The 18,132-nt window shown below is 44.5% G+C and overlaps 1 long non-coding RNA gene across 1 annotated transcript in view; it reads left to right on the forward strand.

The window, feature by feature from the left end:
- LOC134974538 (uncharacterized) overlaps positions 1 to 4,379 on the forward strand; it is a 62,968-nt gene extending 58,589 nt beyond the window's left edge. The window contains exon 3 of the long non-coding RNA XR_010190279.1: positions 4,260 to 4,379. This is a non-coding gene — a long non-coding RNA (uncharacterized LOC134974538). The remainder of the gene's footprint in view (positions 1 to 4,259) is intronic.
- The last annotated feature ends 13,753 nt before the right edge of the window (positions 4,380 to 18,132 follow it).

An 18,132-nucleotide genomic window follows, 5' to 3' on the forward strand; every position in this document is an offset into this window, starting at 1 on the left:
ATCCATTTGACTTCTAGATATTTCTCAAGAAAAGTTATTTACCAGCTCATTTTAATTTCTAATCTTTCTGCCTATTTACAAATGGAATCTATATCACATCCATTATCTACTGATATTTGTGTATTCTCTCTGTGGTCACCTAAATGTTCACTGAATATTTTGTGACATTCCTCAAACCTTTTTTTGTCTCTGATCCATATTAGCAATAGTAGGTTCACTCAGTAATTTTTTTTACCAGATATAAAGGCCACACATATACTGAAGCTCACAGAATGACAAAATAAAAGATATATAGTCACTTTTTTATCACAGAGCCAGAAAAACAATGCAGCAAGTACAAAGGTTAGTAAGCAATAGAGTAAAGAGTTACTGCGCAGGTGTCTTAAAATATAGGTCCCTCAGTCAGTCAAGGGGTTAATTGTCAATTTTTTAAGTCCCAACTGATGTACTTTGCAGCCACCTCCCTGTAGAGCCTTACCATAGGCTCATATATCACATGCAGAGAAAGAGAGAGAATGGAGGGCACAAATGTGAGTATAGGATAAAACAGATTTAAAATAAATAGCAGCTCACATACATCTTAGTTTGCAATCACCAGCTTGGTCTTTCCCCCGCTTTGCCGCTTCCGGATCGCATATCTATACGGGTAGCAGCGCTGTGTACATTAAACACAGCTGATTTGATTTTCCCGATGCCAGGACAAACAGATGGACGTCACCGCATTGGTCGTCCTTGAGCCACGCCCAACACGTTTCATCACAGACTTTATCAGGGGGTGTGGACTTAACCCTAGTAAGCACAAATTTATACTAGAGGCAGTACCGCCTTCGCTGCATAGTAATATAGATGTCCTCAGTTCCCGCATTCAGGAAATCTCTTCAGCATATTAAAAAAGCATATATACTATTTTTAAAATATTATAGTTACCACAAAGATCCAAATTGTAAACAGGTACATAAAAACAATATACATACATATATACATAAACCCCAAACGACACTAGTGCACAGACACAAAGTTTGCATCTACCAGCGCCAGTTTCTTGTGGTCCATATCTACATATTAAAATAGTCTCTCTAACTAAGGGGTAAATTTACTAAGATTCGTGTTTTCCCGTTTGAGGTCAAAGTTCAATCACGAATGACATCGAAAGTGTAAATATGCAACTTTTTGAATTGATTACGACTAATTTACTAAGCTGCCGTATTCTGCATTTTCGGGTTTTCCGATGTCGATGTCATTCGTTTTTTTAGGCAGTGTTTTACGTGAGTGACTTGTAAAACACTGCCGACTTTAATACAATGAATCTCGTCCGATCTGAGAGATCCGTGCTGGGCTTCATTTGTGCACTTTGTTAAAAAAATAAATAAAGTTTAAATGTAAAAAAAAAATTGCGTGGGGTCCCCCCTCCTAAGGCAAACCAGCCTCGGGCTCTTTGAGCCGATCCTGGTTGCAGAAATATGGGGAAAAAATGGACAGGGGTTCCCCCATATTTAAGCAACCAGCATCGGGCTCTGCGCCTGGTCCTGGTTCCAAAAATACGGGGGACAAAAAGAGTAGGGGTCCCCCGTATTTTTGAAACCAGCACCGGGCTCCACTAGCTGGACAGATAATGCCACAGCCGGGGGTCACTTTTATACAGTGCCTTGCGGCTGTGGCATCAAATATCCAACTAGTCACCCCTGGCCGGGGTACCCTGGGGGAGTGGGGACCCCTTCAATAAAGGGGTCCCCCCCAGCCACCCAAGGGCCAGGGGTGAAGCCCGAGGCTGTCCCCCCCATCCAATGGGCTGCGGATGGGGGGCTGATAGCCTTTGTGATAAGTGTTTGATATTGTTTTTAGTAGCAGTACTACAAGGCCCAGCAAGCCTCCCCCGCAAGCTGGTACTTGGAGAACCACAAGTACCAGCATGCGGCGGAAAAATGGGCCCGCTGGTACCTGTAGTACTACTACTAAAAAAATACCCCAATAAAGACAACACACACACACCTTGAAAGTATAACTTTAATACATCCATCCACACCTCCATATCAGTGACATGCAGTGGGGTGAGGCAGGTGAGGCAGAGCCTTTCCTATCATACTAACGTTTGAACCAGAGTTTTGATTGTATAAAGTATATGAAAAATACAAAGAATATGTTTGAAATATCTTCTTTGCATTATTCTAATCATTTTTATAGCCAAAACTCTGGAGTAAAAAGTCTATGGCAGGCGAGGCAGTGGTTGACTGAAAGTGACCTCACCGCTGACCTGAAAGTTCCCACCATTGGTTACAATGGAGCGCATAGGCGCTACATTGTAACACTGCCGTGTGCCGCCTGTCATACAGTACAGGAGCACACAGCCGATCAGGAGGGTGCTACAACGTGGCGCTCCCTGATTGGCTGAGGAAACCCACTTAGACATCAGTCAGAGTGGGTTTCTGGCTTTCGGGGAAAGGGGGCCCATGTGAAAACATGGGTCCCCTTTCAGTTCGTGGTCGGGTATTCTTTTTTTTATTTTTTCAAGTACGTGGATTACAAAAGGAGTTACCGAGGAGCCTTCAACCATGGATTATGTGAGTATAATTTTTTCTACAGGTACACCATGGATTCTACTGGAGAAGCGGACCGACCTGCGTGGGAACATAAGGTAAGTATGTGTATATGGAGGTGTGGATGGATGTATTAAAGTTATACTTTCAAGGTGTGTGTGTGTTGTCTTTATTGGGGTATTTTTTTAGTAGTAGTACTACAGGTACCGCATGCTGGTACTTGTGGTTCTCCAAGTACCAGCTTGCGGGGCCTTGTAGTACTGCTACTAAAAACAATATCAAACACTTATCACAAAGGCTATCAGCCCCCCCATCCGCAGCCCATTGGATGGGGGGGACAGCCTCGGGCTTCACCCCTGGCCCTTGGGTGGCTGGGGGGGGACCCCTTGATTGAAGGGGTCCCCACTCCCCCAGGGTACCCCGGCCAGGGGTGACTAGTTGGATATTTGATGCCACGGCCGCAAGGCACTGTATAAAAGTGACCCCCGGCTGTGGCATTATCTGTCCAGCTAGTGGAGCCCGGTGCTGGTTTCAAAAATACGGGGGACCCCTACTCTTTTTGTCCCCCGTATTTTTGGAACCAGGACCAGGCGCAGAGCCCGATGCTGGTTGCTTAAATATGGGGGAACCCCTGTCCATTTTCCCCCCCATATTTCTGCAACCAGGATCGGCTCAAAGAGCCCGAGGCTGGTTTGCCTTAGGAGGGGGGACCCCACGCAATTTTTTTTCTGAAAATTTATAACATTTTCCCCCCCTTCCCACTGAAAAACATGCACGGATCTCATGGATCCGTGCATGCCTATACAAACACGGGATAAAAAAGCAGGTCTGTTTTTTTTTAGCACTTTTTCACGATTTGTATTTTATCACGGCAGTGTTTGGCTATTGTCGGCAGTGTTTGTGTTTTGCACTTTTTAGTAAATTCCCGATTTCTAGCAAATTGCAGGCGTATTTGACCGATGGTGTATTGATTCGTGATTTTTTCCTAGGACTTCCAAAATATTACGAATGCCCTCATCACTGTTGTGATTTTTGCTTAGTAAATTACCGAGATGACACTTTGAAGAAAAAACGGCATCTCGGTCAAAATCGGGACCTTAGTAAATATACCCCTAAATGTTTTATTCTTTATTAAATCCAAAGTTAGCTATAAAAAACAGATGCTGTGTATATATATAGCCCCTTTTTTTTTGCCCTTTTTTATGTGTTTATCCGTGTCTCCTCTTTGTGTGTTGTCTGAGCATTTCTTTTCCCCTTTTTATGTCTCTCTTTAATTTTATATTTCTACTACATGCATGTGTGTTTTTTTCCTGGATTGTGTCTTACTCCTTTCACCTCTCTTATATTTATCACTCCACCTAATTCTACCTCTAGCCCATACCACCAACATTCCCTGTGCTCCTTACAACCAGGGATGGATTGGGGCTATGAAACAAAGGCATGAGCAAAAAAAGGGGGTTGCAGTCATGGGCAAAGGGGGCGCAGCCACGGCCAAGAGGGGTGCGGCCATGGCTGAAGGGACCACATCCAAGCCTCACAGGGACATGACATGAGTCACGGAGGTCTGACCTCATGGCATGGCCCCATCTATCTGTATGCTGAGTGGTCAAGCAGAGTGCTGGTAGGTTGCACTGCTCAGCCAGCCCTGCTTTCTGTGTGGCCAGAAATGTCAGATGGTCAGTTCCACGCTGGTCACTCACAACCCACTTTTTCTCTTGCTTACAGTATCTTGCAGAACCACTGTCTTCTTTTATATCTACCCTCTTCAATCCTTGCTTTTTTCCTCTTCTGCTGGTTAAGTTGATGGATCCTTGCAGGCTACCAATCAGAAGTGATGTAACAAACCTGAGGATGGCAGGTAAGCTTAACCTGGTTTCAATAATGTTTCCCCTATAGAGCTCATGTTAAACCTTATGGTGATAAGATTTAGCAGATTTTATCAGCGAAGGCTTCCCCATGTCTGCTTTTACAGTATGTCCTCTGTGGGCCATCCATACACCTTCAGTTGGCTGCCCTTTTCCCTTCATTGGTGCAGTTTCATGGGCCCCTACCATTGCATTTTTCCAGTCTGACACTGCTTTTGATGGGTTTTTTTCTACTTGAACCTATTGCCACATGCTGCCTATGCCTCCATATCTGTGTTCACTTCAGTACCAAGGTGGGAGCATCATAGTATGCACATAAACAGTGCATCATTACCCCCAAATTATGCCTCTGACCATGGCATGAGGCAAACCTTCATTAGACTTCAGGAGAGAAAATGCATCCATATGCTCTTAGAAAATGGTCTTGTGCCAGTGACATTGGGGGTAATTCAGAGTTGATCGCAGCAGCAAATTTGTTAGCAGTTGGGCAAAACCATGTGCACTGCAGGGGAGGCAGATATAACATGTGCAGAAAGAGTTAGATTTGGGTGGGTTATTTTGTTTCTGTGCAGGGTAAATACTGGCTGCTTTATTTTTACACTGCAATTTAGATTTCAGTTTGAACACACCCCACCGAACTCTGACTCTCTCTGCACATGTTATATCTGCACCCCCCCCCCCACACACACACACTCACACCTGCAGTGCACATAATTTTGCCCAACTGCAAACAAATTTGCTATTGCGATCAACTCTGAATTAGGACCATAGTGTGTACCCACTATAGTGGTCACTCCCATCCAGAAATAAGGTGATCATAGGAGACAGCATTTCTGGAGATGATTCATCAATTCTTGCTCAGGACCAAGACAGAAAACATCTAGCTCTTGTAACACAAAAATGAGAACAATGCTTTATACTATACATACTGTATATAAAGATGTCTCAGCGAGATGCGGTCAGGATGCCGGCGGCCGGGATATTGACAGTCAGAATCCCGGCACCAGAATTCTGACATGTAGCCGGAATGCCAACACTGGATCTCTGATATCAGCCGAAATGGCGACGCCGGAATCGCGAGACCCGGCATTCTGATTGTAAGTATGCAAACCACTGTTAGATTTAGCCCATGGTGGGGGGGAGGAAGTGTTAGGTTTAGGCACCACAGGGGAGGGTTAGATTGCTAGGAAGGGAGGAAGTTAGGTTTAGGCTGCAATAAGGGAGGGATGGGGTTAGGGGGGTACTGGGGGAGGGATTCTCTGTATTGGGATGCCATGATCAGTCTTCTGACCGCCAGCATCCCAAATGCTGGTAAATTGTTTCACAACAGTCTCAGCAACAGGGCTGTGTCTAAGGGTCCAAGCAGCCCTGGCAAAGTAAGTCGCTGGCACCCACCCCATTTTAAATAGGGATACTGAAAAAGAGACATAATCTTGAGGGGAAGGGTCATGGTGACACAATAGTACCAATTCAAATGTAATCACATAGTAGTGCTCCTTACTCACATTACACCACATTGTAGTGTCCCTTATTCACACAACACCACACCACACATTATGTGACACAGCAGTCAGCCTTACACATTATGCCACACAGAAATAGTACCCCTTACATATTGTGCCACACAGTAGTAGTGCCTCTGACATATTTTGCCCACATAGTAGTATGGCATCTGCACTCTGCGCAGGATCACTGTCCACACCACTCTAGTTATGCCCCCCCCAGGAGGGTAGCATGAGGTGGAGGGTCCCCCAGGTGGACAGTATGAGGCTGAGAAGGCTATAGGAGTGGAGTGTTGGCTCTGAGCAAAGTAATCCAAATCTATTGAGAGAGTTAGGTCCATACACTAACAAGAACTCTGTATAATCTGTATAATGGAAGCAGGACCAATGCTGGATTCACAAATGAATGCTCTAACTACCTGGTGCTGAAAGGATATTGGGGAGTCATCAGGAGAGACACATATGATATCCTAGTGTAATACATTTCTTCCTGGCGTCAGAGCTGCATAATGTGTCTTCACCTTCAGCATGAGAGCCATCAGTTGCCCTGAAACAGCCCAGTGATCTTGGGCACATGTACTGGGAGCAGCTCACATTCTCTCCAGTACATTGCTCAGACCAGAGCTACAGGATCTTGTAACTCACATCATATCTCCCATACATCCACCTCCCTACCTTACTGGAATGTCCCTTCCGGGCCCCCCGGCCTGTGGTCTGCTGAAGATTACAGGCAGCACTGCACTCACACCCCCGCCCCTTCCCCCTCCGTCCCAAGTATAGACAGCACTTCTGATTCCTCCCCGAGCAGGGACAGTGTCTCCAATCCACACACTCACGTACAGGTAGCACTGCACCCCCTCCTTAGCACACTACAGATGAAACTTCCGATTGCCACCTATCTTCAGGTGCCGGACCTCTGTCTTTAATCCTGATCCTCTACTATTGTCTGCTGCGGCAAAACTTCTATGTGATTCTCCCCTCTGACCACAGATGGCACTGCTGGACGGCGACCCTCTTGACCGCCTCCCCTGGTGAGTGCCATCCTGGCCACGGGGTAGATATACCATCGCTCAGCAACAATATTTTTACAATAAGATAAATACAAAAATTAATCTAAAGGAAGGACTTGCTAATCAAAAAAATCGGTTTCAGGTTTTAATAAAATACTATTTCCAATTTTTCCTTATTATCAACTATAATACAGATGGCAAAAAGGCTTAAAAAGTGTATTGGAGCTTAATTCAAGGGTATTTTGAACTGCTTCTGTCTTCAGGTTATTGCTGAACTTTAGATACTGAAAAAGAGAATACTAATTTAAGACAGTGCTGAATGTCCAAAAAATTATTATTAGATATAATTGTCAAATCTTTCTAATCAAAGAATAATAGTAATTATTCAGCAGTGGAGGCATGACTCATCAGAGACCTGGTTCCAAAATAGTTTCAGTTTTTAAAAAAAACAGTTAATTATTAGAACATAAAAAAGTATAATTTATACACTATAGCTAAAAATGTTATATCCACAGTGGACATTTACTGTATATCTTTCTTGGTGTTTAGATAAAGAAACTGATAATATATTATTATCAGCAAAAAGAAGTGATTCTATAGGTAGTATGCAGATTAGACCTACTCTGCACAATATGGGCATATGTAATAGTTTTCGATTTTACAAGGCACGGTTTTGCTTTGTAAATGATTTCCGCTTTAAAAAAATGTCCGAGATCATCTAACATCCTGCACCTCTGGCAAACTTGCATCCTATTACATATGTCTTTCTGGGGTACTCTGCAATGATGAATCAAACTAAGCATACACAATCTGAACCAGGGGTTAAAGTGGGCCTTAACGGGGTGGAACTGCATTTCGTCAGTTGTATTTGGAGACGAACCACTTTCCACCTATATCGGCCCACCTCTACCGGCTTCCGATTAAATCTACTGCAATAATTTAGCCTGGCACTGTGGTGCTGCTGTTGCTGCCAAGCTGCACCACTCCACCAATATCAATAGATATGGTTGGTGGGTGGTGCTACAGTAACTACCTTAGCCTGGTCCAGCCGGGCCTCCCCTGATCCCCTAATATGCTGCTGCTGGGAATGAGATGTGGTGTCTATCTTCATGCTGCTGGACAAAGAGGATCACCAAGGAGCACCTCTGCCCCACACAGGCCTTGCGACCGGGTGTAGCACTGTAGTAGTGAGGGGCCCATAGTGTCCACTAAGTTTCCTCCCAGGCCAGCTTCCAATGTGGTACACTACTCACCGATGCTTGTGCCGCTGCACTATCCAGCAGGGCACAGGCATGAACAGGGATTGGAGTATACTACTTTTTTTTCCCAGTACATCATAGGGCGAGGAAGAGAAGAAGAGGAGCACAGGGACAAGCAGAAAACAGGCATATATTGCTGCTGCTGGAGACACAGGGCCTAATTCAGAGGTGATCACTGCAACAGCTACAGCAGTGATTTTCAACCTTTTTCAATTTGCGGCACACCGAACAAGATTTGAAAATTGCCAAGGCACACCATCAGTACCCCACTGAAAAAAACACAAACACAGGGAAATAAAACAAACGTATATTGATCTACAAGGGGAAAAACACACACACATTGTCCCCAACAGTAATTGAACACACTGTCTGCCACAGTAATTCCACACATTACCCTCCATAGTAATGCTACCACACTGTCCCCCATAGTAATTGCACACTTTGCCACTCATAGTAATTCCTCCACACTATCCCCCATAGCAATGCCACCACACACCCTGTCCCCTCATAGTAATGATACCACATGCACTGTCCCCCATAGTAATGATACCACACGCAGTGTCCCCCATAGTAATGATACCACACGCACTGTCCCCCATAGTAATGATACCACACGCAGTGTCCCCCATAGTAATGATACCACACGCACTGTCCCCCATAGTAATGCCACCACACACACACACACACACACACCGATCCCCCACAGTAATGGCACTACACACACTGTCTGCCATAGTAAAAAGCACTGGCCCAAACCTTTTAAAGTTCTTCTTTTCCCCCGCAGCGGTGGGAGTGGCGGGAGCAGTGAGGAGCAGAGCAGCATGGGTGGGATTGCAGCGTGGTGTACGTGACCTATGAGTCACGACACGTCGTAGAGGTCACGGGCCAGACCGCAGAAGAGCTGCCTGCGCTGCCTGATACTGTAAGTGTATAGTATCACTATCAGGCAGCGCAGGCAGCTCTACAACGGTCATCACAGTGTATAGTGAAGACGGCAGCTGCTGGGGCTGGCTGGGCAGCAGACATCTCTGGCACATATGAAAACCGCTGGCACAGCACAGCAGTTGAAAAACACTGCTTTACAGTATGCCTATTGCCATTAGTTGTTACCACATAGTTTATCATTACTTGTCACACAAATATGCCCTTCCTTCTGTAAATACTGCAATACACAGTGCTTTGTTTAGTTTTACTTTGTCAGACAGCACTAAAGTTTCATATTCAGGGCAAGAATTATAATTTTTTAATATATTTAAAAGCATTCTGCCAAAATATATATTCAGTTATTAACATGGCATCCCACAAAAATGTATTGTTCTTGCAAGAGATTGTTCATTGTTTCCCTGCTCGTCAGATACCATCTACAAATGAAGATAATGCAAGTGGTCACTGTATTTAAGTGGCTGTGTTATAATATAACTGATTCTCCATACTGTGCTATTGACAATAAAGCATAATAATAAATAGTTGGGCAACCATTTGTAATAAACATTGTTGGTGTTATAAAAGAAAAAGAAACAACATGCTTCTTGATCAATATAAAAATGACAAAAGCTCTTTGTTCTTTTATTATACCTCATGTAAACACATGAAGGACTTCCTATATACAATAATGAGTGATCTTTGTAGCATTAGAATATTTCATTTGTCATTTTCTTAAAATCACAAATGAGAATTGTTGCATCACTGTGCTAATGTTATCGCCTTGATTCCAAGCAGGGCACTGCTGTATCTACATGTATATGTAGGGGTGTATTCAATAAGAGTCGGATCCATTCCGAAATGCATTTGTCGGAATGGATCCAACAACCCCTATTCAAAGAGTGGCCAAATCCGACTGTCAGATTTGAGCCTCATCCGACTGTCGGATTTGGCCGCTGCTGCTCACCTTGCCGTTCCCCTCACCCCGGTGCCACCATTCCCCTCACCCTGGCACCACTCTCCTCACCCCGGCGCGGCTCCTCACTTCGGCGCCACTCCTGACCTTGGCGCTGCTCCCCTCAGGGTGGATGGAGGAGACGGCGGCAATGTCAATCCGACTTTTTACAAAGTTGGATTGACATTGTCGGAAACGGTATCAAAACCTGTCAGATTTGGTCCCCTTTCCGACAGAAGCACGCGGATTAGCGGCTATTCTGCCAATTCACATGCATCCCGACAGCTTTCTGACAAGTCGGATTTCCCGACTGGTCAGAAAAAACAGGGCCGCATTACATAGGTCGGAGCCCCTTCCGACCTAAACCTGTCAGAAACTGCTGTCTTTCCGACAAGACGGCAATTTCCGACAGGTATTGAATACACCCCATAGTGTATATTCTCCCTTTGTCTGCTTGGATTTCCTACAGGGAGCTCTGCTGCTCCAATAGACCCATAAAATACTAGTAGATTTATAGGCTTCTAAAGACCCAGTGTATATGTTTGTGCAGTAGAGATTCTAAACTTTAAGCTTCACTAGGACAGGAACAGACTCTTAAAGCATTATACAGTACTGGTGCTAGGAAAAAGTATAGCAATATAAACATATAGGAGATGGAACTGGGAACACAGAGGAAATGGTTCTGGAGAGACACATGGGGATAATTCTGGAGAGACACACAGGGGTGGTTCTCCAGAAACACACATGGATGGTTCTGGAGAGACACACAGGGGTAAATTTACTAAGATTCGTATTTTCCCGTTTCAGGTCAAAGTTCAATCACGAATGACATCGAAAGTGTAAAACTGCAACTTTTTGAATTGATTACGACTAATTTACTAAGCTGTCGTATTCGGGTTTTTCTTTTGTTCCGATGTCGATGTCATTCGTGGTTTTTTTTCTATTTTTACGGCAGTGATTAGCAAAACACTGCCGACTTTTTTACAATGAATCTCGGCCGGATCTGTGTGATCCGTGCTGGGGTTCATTTTTTTGTTTTTTTTTAAATTAAACACTGTCAAATATTTAAAAAAAAATTGTGTGGGGTCCCCCCTCCTAAGCATAACCAGCCTCGGGCTCTTTGAGCCGATCCTGGTTGCCGAAATATGGGAAAAAAAATGACAGGGGTTCCCCCATATTTAAGCAACCAGCATCGGGCTCTGCGCCTGGTCCTGGTTCCAAAAATACGGGGGACAAAAAGAGTAGGGGTCCCCCGTATTTTTAAAACCAGCACCGGGCTCCACTAGCTGGACAGATAATGCCACAGCCGGGGGTCACTTTTATATAGTGCCCTGCGGCCGTGGCATCAAAAATCCAACTAGTCACCCCTGGCCGGGGTACCCTGGGGGAGTGGGGACCCCTTCAATCAAGGGGTCCCCCCCCCAGCCACCCAAGGGCCAGGGGTGAAGCCCGAGGCTGTCCCCCCCATCCAATGGGCTGCGGATGGGGGGGCTGATAGCCTTTGTTGTAAAAGAAAAGATATTGTTTTTAGTAGCAGTACTACAAGTCCCAGCAAGCCTCCCCCGCATGCTGGTACTTGGAGAACCACACGTACCAGCATGCGGCGGAAAAACGGGCCCGCTGGTACCTGTAGTACTACTACTAAAAAAATACCCAAAAAAACACAAGACACACACACCGTGAAAGTATAATTTTATTACATACATACACACACACATACATACATACTTACCTTATGTTCCCACGCAGGTCGGTCCTCTTCTCCAGTAGAATCCAAGGGGTACCTGTTGAAGAAATTATACTCACGAGATCCAGGGGTCCAGGGTCCTCGGGGAATCCAGGTGTAATCCACGTACTTGAAAAAAATAACAAAACGGACACCCGAGCCACGCACTAAAAGGGGACCCATGTTTGCACATGGATCCCCTTTTCCCGACTGCCAGAAACCCACTCTGACTGATGTCTAAGTGGGTTTCTTCAGCCAATCAGGGAGTGCCACGTTGTAGCACTCTCCTGATCGGCTGTGTGCTCCTGTACTGAGTGACAGGCGGCACACGGCAGTGTTACAATGTAGCGCCTATGCGCTCCATTGTAACCAATGCTGGGAACTTTCTGCCCTGCGGTTGACCTAAAGTGACGTCACCGCTGAGCAGAAAGTTCCCAGCATTGGTTACAATGGAGCGCATAGGCGCAACATTGTAACACTGCCGTGTGCCGCCTGTCACTCAGTACAGGAGCACACAGCCGATCAGGAGAGTGCTACAACGTGGCACTCCCTGATTGGCTGTAGAAACCCACTTAGACATCAGTCAGATTGGGTTTTTGGCAGTCGGGAAAAGGGGATCCATGTGCAAACATGGGTCCCCTTTTAGTGCGTGGCTCGGGTGTCCGTTTTGTTATTTTTTTCAAGTACGTGGATTACACCTGGATTCCCCGAGGACCCTGGACCCCTGGATCTCGTGAGTATAATTTCTTCAACAGGTACCCCTTGGATTCTACTGGAGAAGAGGACCGACCTGCGTGGGAACATAAGGTAAGTATGTATGTATGTGTGTATGTATGTAATAAAATTATACTTTCACGGTGTGTGTGTCTTGTGTTTTTTTGGGTATTTTTTTAGTAGTAGTACTACAGGTACCAGCGGGCCTGTTTTTCCGCTGCATGCTGGTACTTGTGGTTCTCCAAGTACCAGCATGCGGGGGAGGCTTGCTGGGACTTGTAGTACTGCTACTAAAAACAATATCTCTTCTTTTACAACAAAGGCTATCAGCCCCCCCATCCGCAGCCCATTGGATGGGGGGGGGACAGCCTCGGGCTTCACCCCTGGCCCTTGGGTGGCTGGGGGGGGGACACCTTGATTGAAGGGGTCCCCACTCCCCCAGGGTACCCCGGCCAGGGGTGACTAGTTGGATTTTTGATGCCACGGCCGCAGGGCACTATATAAAAGTGACCCCCGGCTGTGGCATTATCTGTCCAGCTAGTGGAGCCCGGTGCTGGTTTTAAAAATACGGGGGACCCCTACTCTTTTTGTCCCCCGTATTTTTGGAACCAGGACCAGGCGCAGAGCCCGATGCTGGTTGCTTAAATATGGGGGAACCCCTGTCAATTTTTTCACCATATTTCTGCAACCAGGATCGGCTCAAAGAGCCCGAGGCTGGTTATGCTTAGGAGGGGGGACCCCACGCAATTTTTTTTGAAAAAATAAGCACTTTCCCACCCCTTCCCACTGATATACATGCACGGATCTCATGGATCCGTGCATGCCTATCCAATCACGAATAAAAAAAAAAGGTCTGTTTTTTTTTAGCACTTTTTTACGAGTTGTAATTTTTCACGGCAGTGTTTGTTTTTTTTTTGCTTTGCACTTCTTAGTAAATGACCGAGATTCATACTTAAACAGCCGCGTTTTGACCGATGGTGTATTCATTCGTGATTTTTTTCCTAGGACTTCAAAATATTACGAATGCCCTCATCACTGCCGTGATTATTGCTTAGTAAATTACCGAGATGACACTTTGATGAAAAAACGGCATCTCGGTCAAAACCGGGAGCTTAGTAAATTTACCCCACAGAGTGGATGGAGCTGGAGGCACAAGAGGGATTGGTACTGGAGACACACGGGGAAGAGGAGGTGCTGGAAACATGAGGGGGGAGCCTGAAAAAATACGGGAGAATGGTGCTGGTAATATACTGGGGTAATGGTGCTGGGAACACATTGGGCATGCTGCTGGAGTTACAGAAGGGGCTGGAGCTTGAGAAACACAGAAGGACTGGAAAGACAAAAGGGAGTGAGGCTGGAGAGATACAGGGGGGCTAGAGAGACAAGGGGTGGGGGGGAGTTGGAGGGGGTAGTTCAATCCTCTACAAGTGCACCACCCTTGTGATAGCCATTCTGTAAATTATTGTGAAAAGAGATATGGGGAGGAGTGGCTGGAGATTATCAATGACTGACAGGATAAATCTTCATTAAGGCACCAATTTTAAAGAATGCATATTACTGGTATACTGTAAATGGTACTAAATTAGACAATACAGTTTAATAATATAAAATTAATTTGCCCTACACCAAAGCATTGATTATATTCCTACGCAAACAGGCGTCTTCCTGACCCTGTAATCTCCTACGTGAATAGTGACTTCCAACTGAAGCCAACATTTGCCTAGGGAGGAACAATATCTTTAGAGGTTTCCCATTGTAGAGAAGCCACATATCAGTAAGGAAGACTCTCAAGCAACTAGCCTGTACCTGCTGGGGACCCAGGGGTGGGTGCTCCCAAAAAACGTGGGTGCACCGGGCCTCATGATTTCTGTTACCAGCTCTGGACCCACTCGGATGCCGACTGTGAGAGTGTGGCAAAATCTGCTTATGGTCTGTTTTTGTAGACTAGAACAAGGTACTTGCCACAGCTATTTTAATCATTTTTATTTTATTTATTTTTTTTGCTGGTGTTGCTGCAATTAGATGTCCATATTTTCTTATAAAACTATACACTAGTAATAATACTTATTTCTGTCTGGCTGATCATTGCAGTTTCTCTCTAACTAGAGGGAGCAATAGGATACCTTAATTACATCTGATGTGACTAGTTACATTGCTTTCAATTACATTTTGCATAAGTGGCACTACTACCATAGGCATTGTGTATAAGGGGTACTACTGTGTGGCGCAACGTGTATAAAGGGCACTACTATGTAACTTAATGTGAATAAGGGGCACTATTGTGTCTCATGATGTGAATAAGGGACGGTTCTATGTGGTATAATGTGAATAAGGTTCTGTTAACATGTGGTGTAATTTGAAGTGGGGGTACTGTTATGTGAGCATGCCTCTTCCTTGTGAGACCATACCCCTTTGGCGTGCAGTGTCATTTTATAAAGTAGGGCACAAATATTTAGTTTGCAGGGGGGGCACACCAAACACCTTATATCTGGCCCTGACCCCGCCTAATGGGAGGGTGGTAGATGGCAGGTGAAATGAGTTCAAGCATTTCTCCAAGACCACTTTAAGACCTGATTTAGACACAAAATTGGTATTGTTCCAGACACCATTAGTCTTACTCAGTAGCACTTAGCAGTTGTAATTAGTTCATGTAAATCCGGAACACATTTTGAGCTCTGCATATGGGCACAAATAAAGTATATTTATTCACAGCTTTATCACTGGTAAATTATGCTCATTTTCTTGTGACTGTACATCAGCCCCATTGCACTTTTACATGTGGTCATTTTTATTCGTTGTCTGAATTTAAGTCATTTTCAAGATGTTGTATTATTATTGGTGTTCAAAATCTATCATCATTAAACCAGCACTCTGAACATTCCCTATAGAAAAATGTATATAAACTAGGACAATCCCCTGCCAACAAGAGCACAATACATACCTCCAGGGTCGGACTGGCCCACAGGGGTACAGGGGAATCCACCGGTGGGCCCCACTGCCTGAGGGCCCACCCCCTCCTCTGAGGAGGTTCCAGACTGTGCACTTGTATTATACATGGTAGATATGTTGCATTACACTGCACAAGACAATTGTGTATTTCAAGCCTCTGTGAAGGCTGGCCACACCCCCTTTGTAGACTGGCCACACCCATAAGTATGGGGCCCCTATCACTGCATCCCCCCGGTGGGCCCTTCATGCCTCAGTCCGACACTGCATACCTTCACATTTCCCAGGAGCCTATACCCCTGTTGCAGTGTTGTAACATTTTGCTTCCAGGAAATGGAATATTGGAGTAGATAAAGGACATGGAGAACATTTGGAAACTATTCAAAAGTGGAACTATTGCTTGTCCGACTGTATGTACAGATGTAGGGCCTAATTCAGACCTGGTCACTGTGCTGCAAATTACATTGTCTTGCGATCAGATAGTCGCCACCCAGGGGGAGTGAAAATTCTTCCCGTACAAGTGTGTTATTACATGTGTACGCTGTGCAGAAATTCCCCTCAGTCAGTGGATAGCTGCATCACACTCACCATCGACTGTTTTCCCCATTCTGTGCAGTGTGTGCAGTGTGTGCAGTCTGTGCGTAGCTCAATACTTACTCCTTCAGTGCGAAGAAATCAAGCTGATCGGGTCTGGAGCTGACATAACACACTAGCCCTGAAAACGCTCGGGAACACCTGCATTTTTCCAGACACTCCCAGAAAATGGGCAGTTACCATCCACAAACGTCCTCTTCCTGTCAATCACCTTGCAAACAGCCATGCAATCGAAATTTTCACACCATCATGCCGCTGTTTGGTGACTCGCGTGCGCATTTCGGTGCATGTGCATGCACAGTAGTTTGATAATCACCCGCTGTGTGAAAATGCACAGCAGTGATAAGGTATGGATCAGGCCCCAGCCATGCTCATCTTACTGCAATGCAGCATGGTGGATCACGGCATGCTGCCTGGTGTGCCAGGCTGTGACTATTCGTAGTTGATGATCGCTTCATTAATTCCTGAATGTTTGCATTCCTTTATGGAATTAATGGAGCGATTGCCGATTGCAAATATTCACAGCCTTACATGCTATGCAGCAAGCCGTGTTGCAGCATGCTGCATCACAGCAAAGATAAGCATGGCTACATCTGTAATAATGCACGGCAAAAGAGTGCATATAGCAGCGTTTTATAGTGGTACCGCACTGCGTACGCATCGCCATATACCACGCTCTTTTGCTCCTGCCAGCATCCCTAATGTAACTAATGCATACATGCCATGAATGCCAATGTAAGAGGACACATCTGTAAATGCTAAAGTTGCATTACCCTACCAGTAAATTATATGATAATCTGAAGTGTTATATACACAAAAGAGAATGTTATCTTGACAATTATTAATAATACAGAAGTCAGTTTTAATATAAAATGTTATGAAATTTAAAAACTTTATCTGTTGTTTATCGCATTAAGGGGGAGATTTATTAATTATTGGAGAGCGATAAAGTGAAGAGAGCTAAAGTTCCAAACTTCAAATTGTCATTTTACAGGCCGTGTTGAAAAATGACAGGTGCTAAGTGGTGCTACCTTGTCTCTCTCCACTTTATCTTCTTCCAAGTTTTAATAAATCTCTGTCTAAGTATCAAATAAAAATCTTTCTGCGGTAGTCCAAATGGAAGTGCCGATGAATTTAAGAAACAGTCAATCGTGCTTAGATATGTTATAGCCACAAACTTAATAATGTTGATACTGAGCTGGAGGGTTCAATAAGCTTCTGATGTTATTAGCTCTTTCTCTTGGTCGCATTCTGTATTTCCAACACTAGTGGTCACCAAGGAGATCATAACATCAATTACAGCTGTTTCTCTTTCCCTGCTGTAATCAGCTCCTAGACCCAATTATTACCCTTTAAATAAAGGTTTGCTGCAGAGATCCTTCATTGTATCCTTGTTTCCTATTCCATGGATTATTACAATTAGATCCACCAAACCAGTAGTTTTTACTTGTGTCTTTGTAGAGAAATGTCTCAGTGCTCATGAGTTGGGGAGGTCAAGAGATTCCAGAGATATTTATGAAAGACAATGGACAAGTCATTCAACATTATGTATGGATAATGTTTTTTTTATTTTATTTTTTACAATGACTGTCCGACGACTGTTTGCAATGGGTTATAATAATCAGCATATAAATCAGAAATATATAAATGCCTGTCAGCTAATGATTAGTGTTATCAGAGACTGATTATAATTTTCTTATCCGAACAAAACAGCTGCTTCTAAGAGCCAATTAGTCACTGCCTGGTGGCTGGTTATAAAATATATTACTGCAACATGCGCCCAGAGATCAGTGTGGCATAGAAAATGTTTTCAAATGTCAGTGTATGCAATCATGTTTTTTTATCTTTTGTTACATGCCGTAAGCTAGAATTGCCATCATGTATAGAATTTAGAATTTGAAACAGTGTAACAGGTACAGTCTTTTCCCAGTATTGATATTCAGTGTGCCTTTAATAGTGGTGAGTACTGATTGTAGTGGAACCCGGTAAGCTTCTCGGTAGCGCTGTGGTTGCTCACTCGGGGGTGTAGCTTTGTCCAGGCAGCCTGTATTACATGCAGTGGTAACCATAACGCACTGGAATTGTTTCTTCTTCATAATATCATGA

Source organism: Pseudophryne corroboree, chromosome 1 (assembly GCF_028390025.1).
Source record: "Pseudophryne corroboree isolate aPseCor3 chromosome 1, aPseCor3.hap2, whole genome shotgun sequence".
Classification (NCBI taxonomy): domain Eukaryota; kingdom Metazoa; phylum Chordata; class Amphibia; order Anura; family Myobatrachidae; genus Pseudophryne; species Pseudophryne corroboree.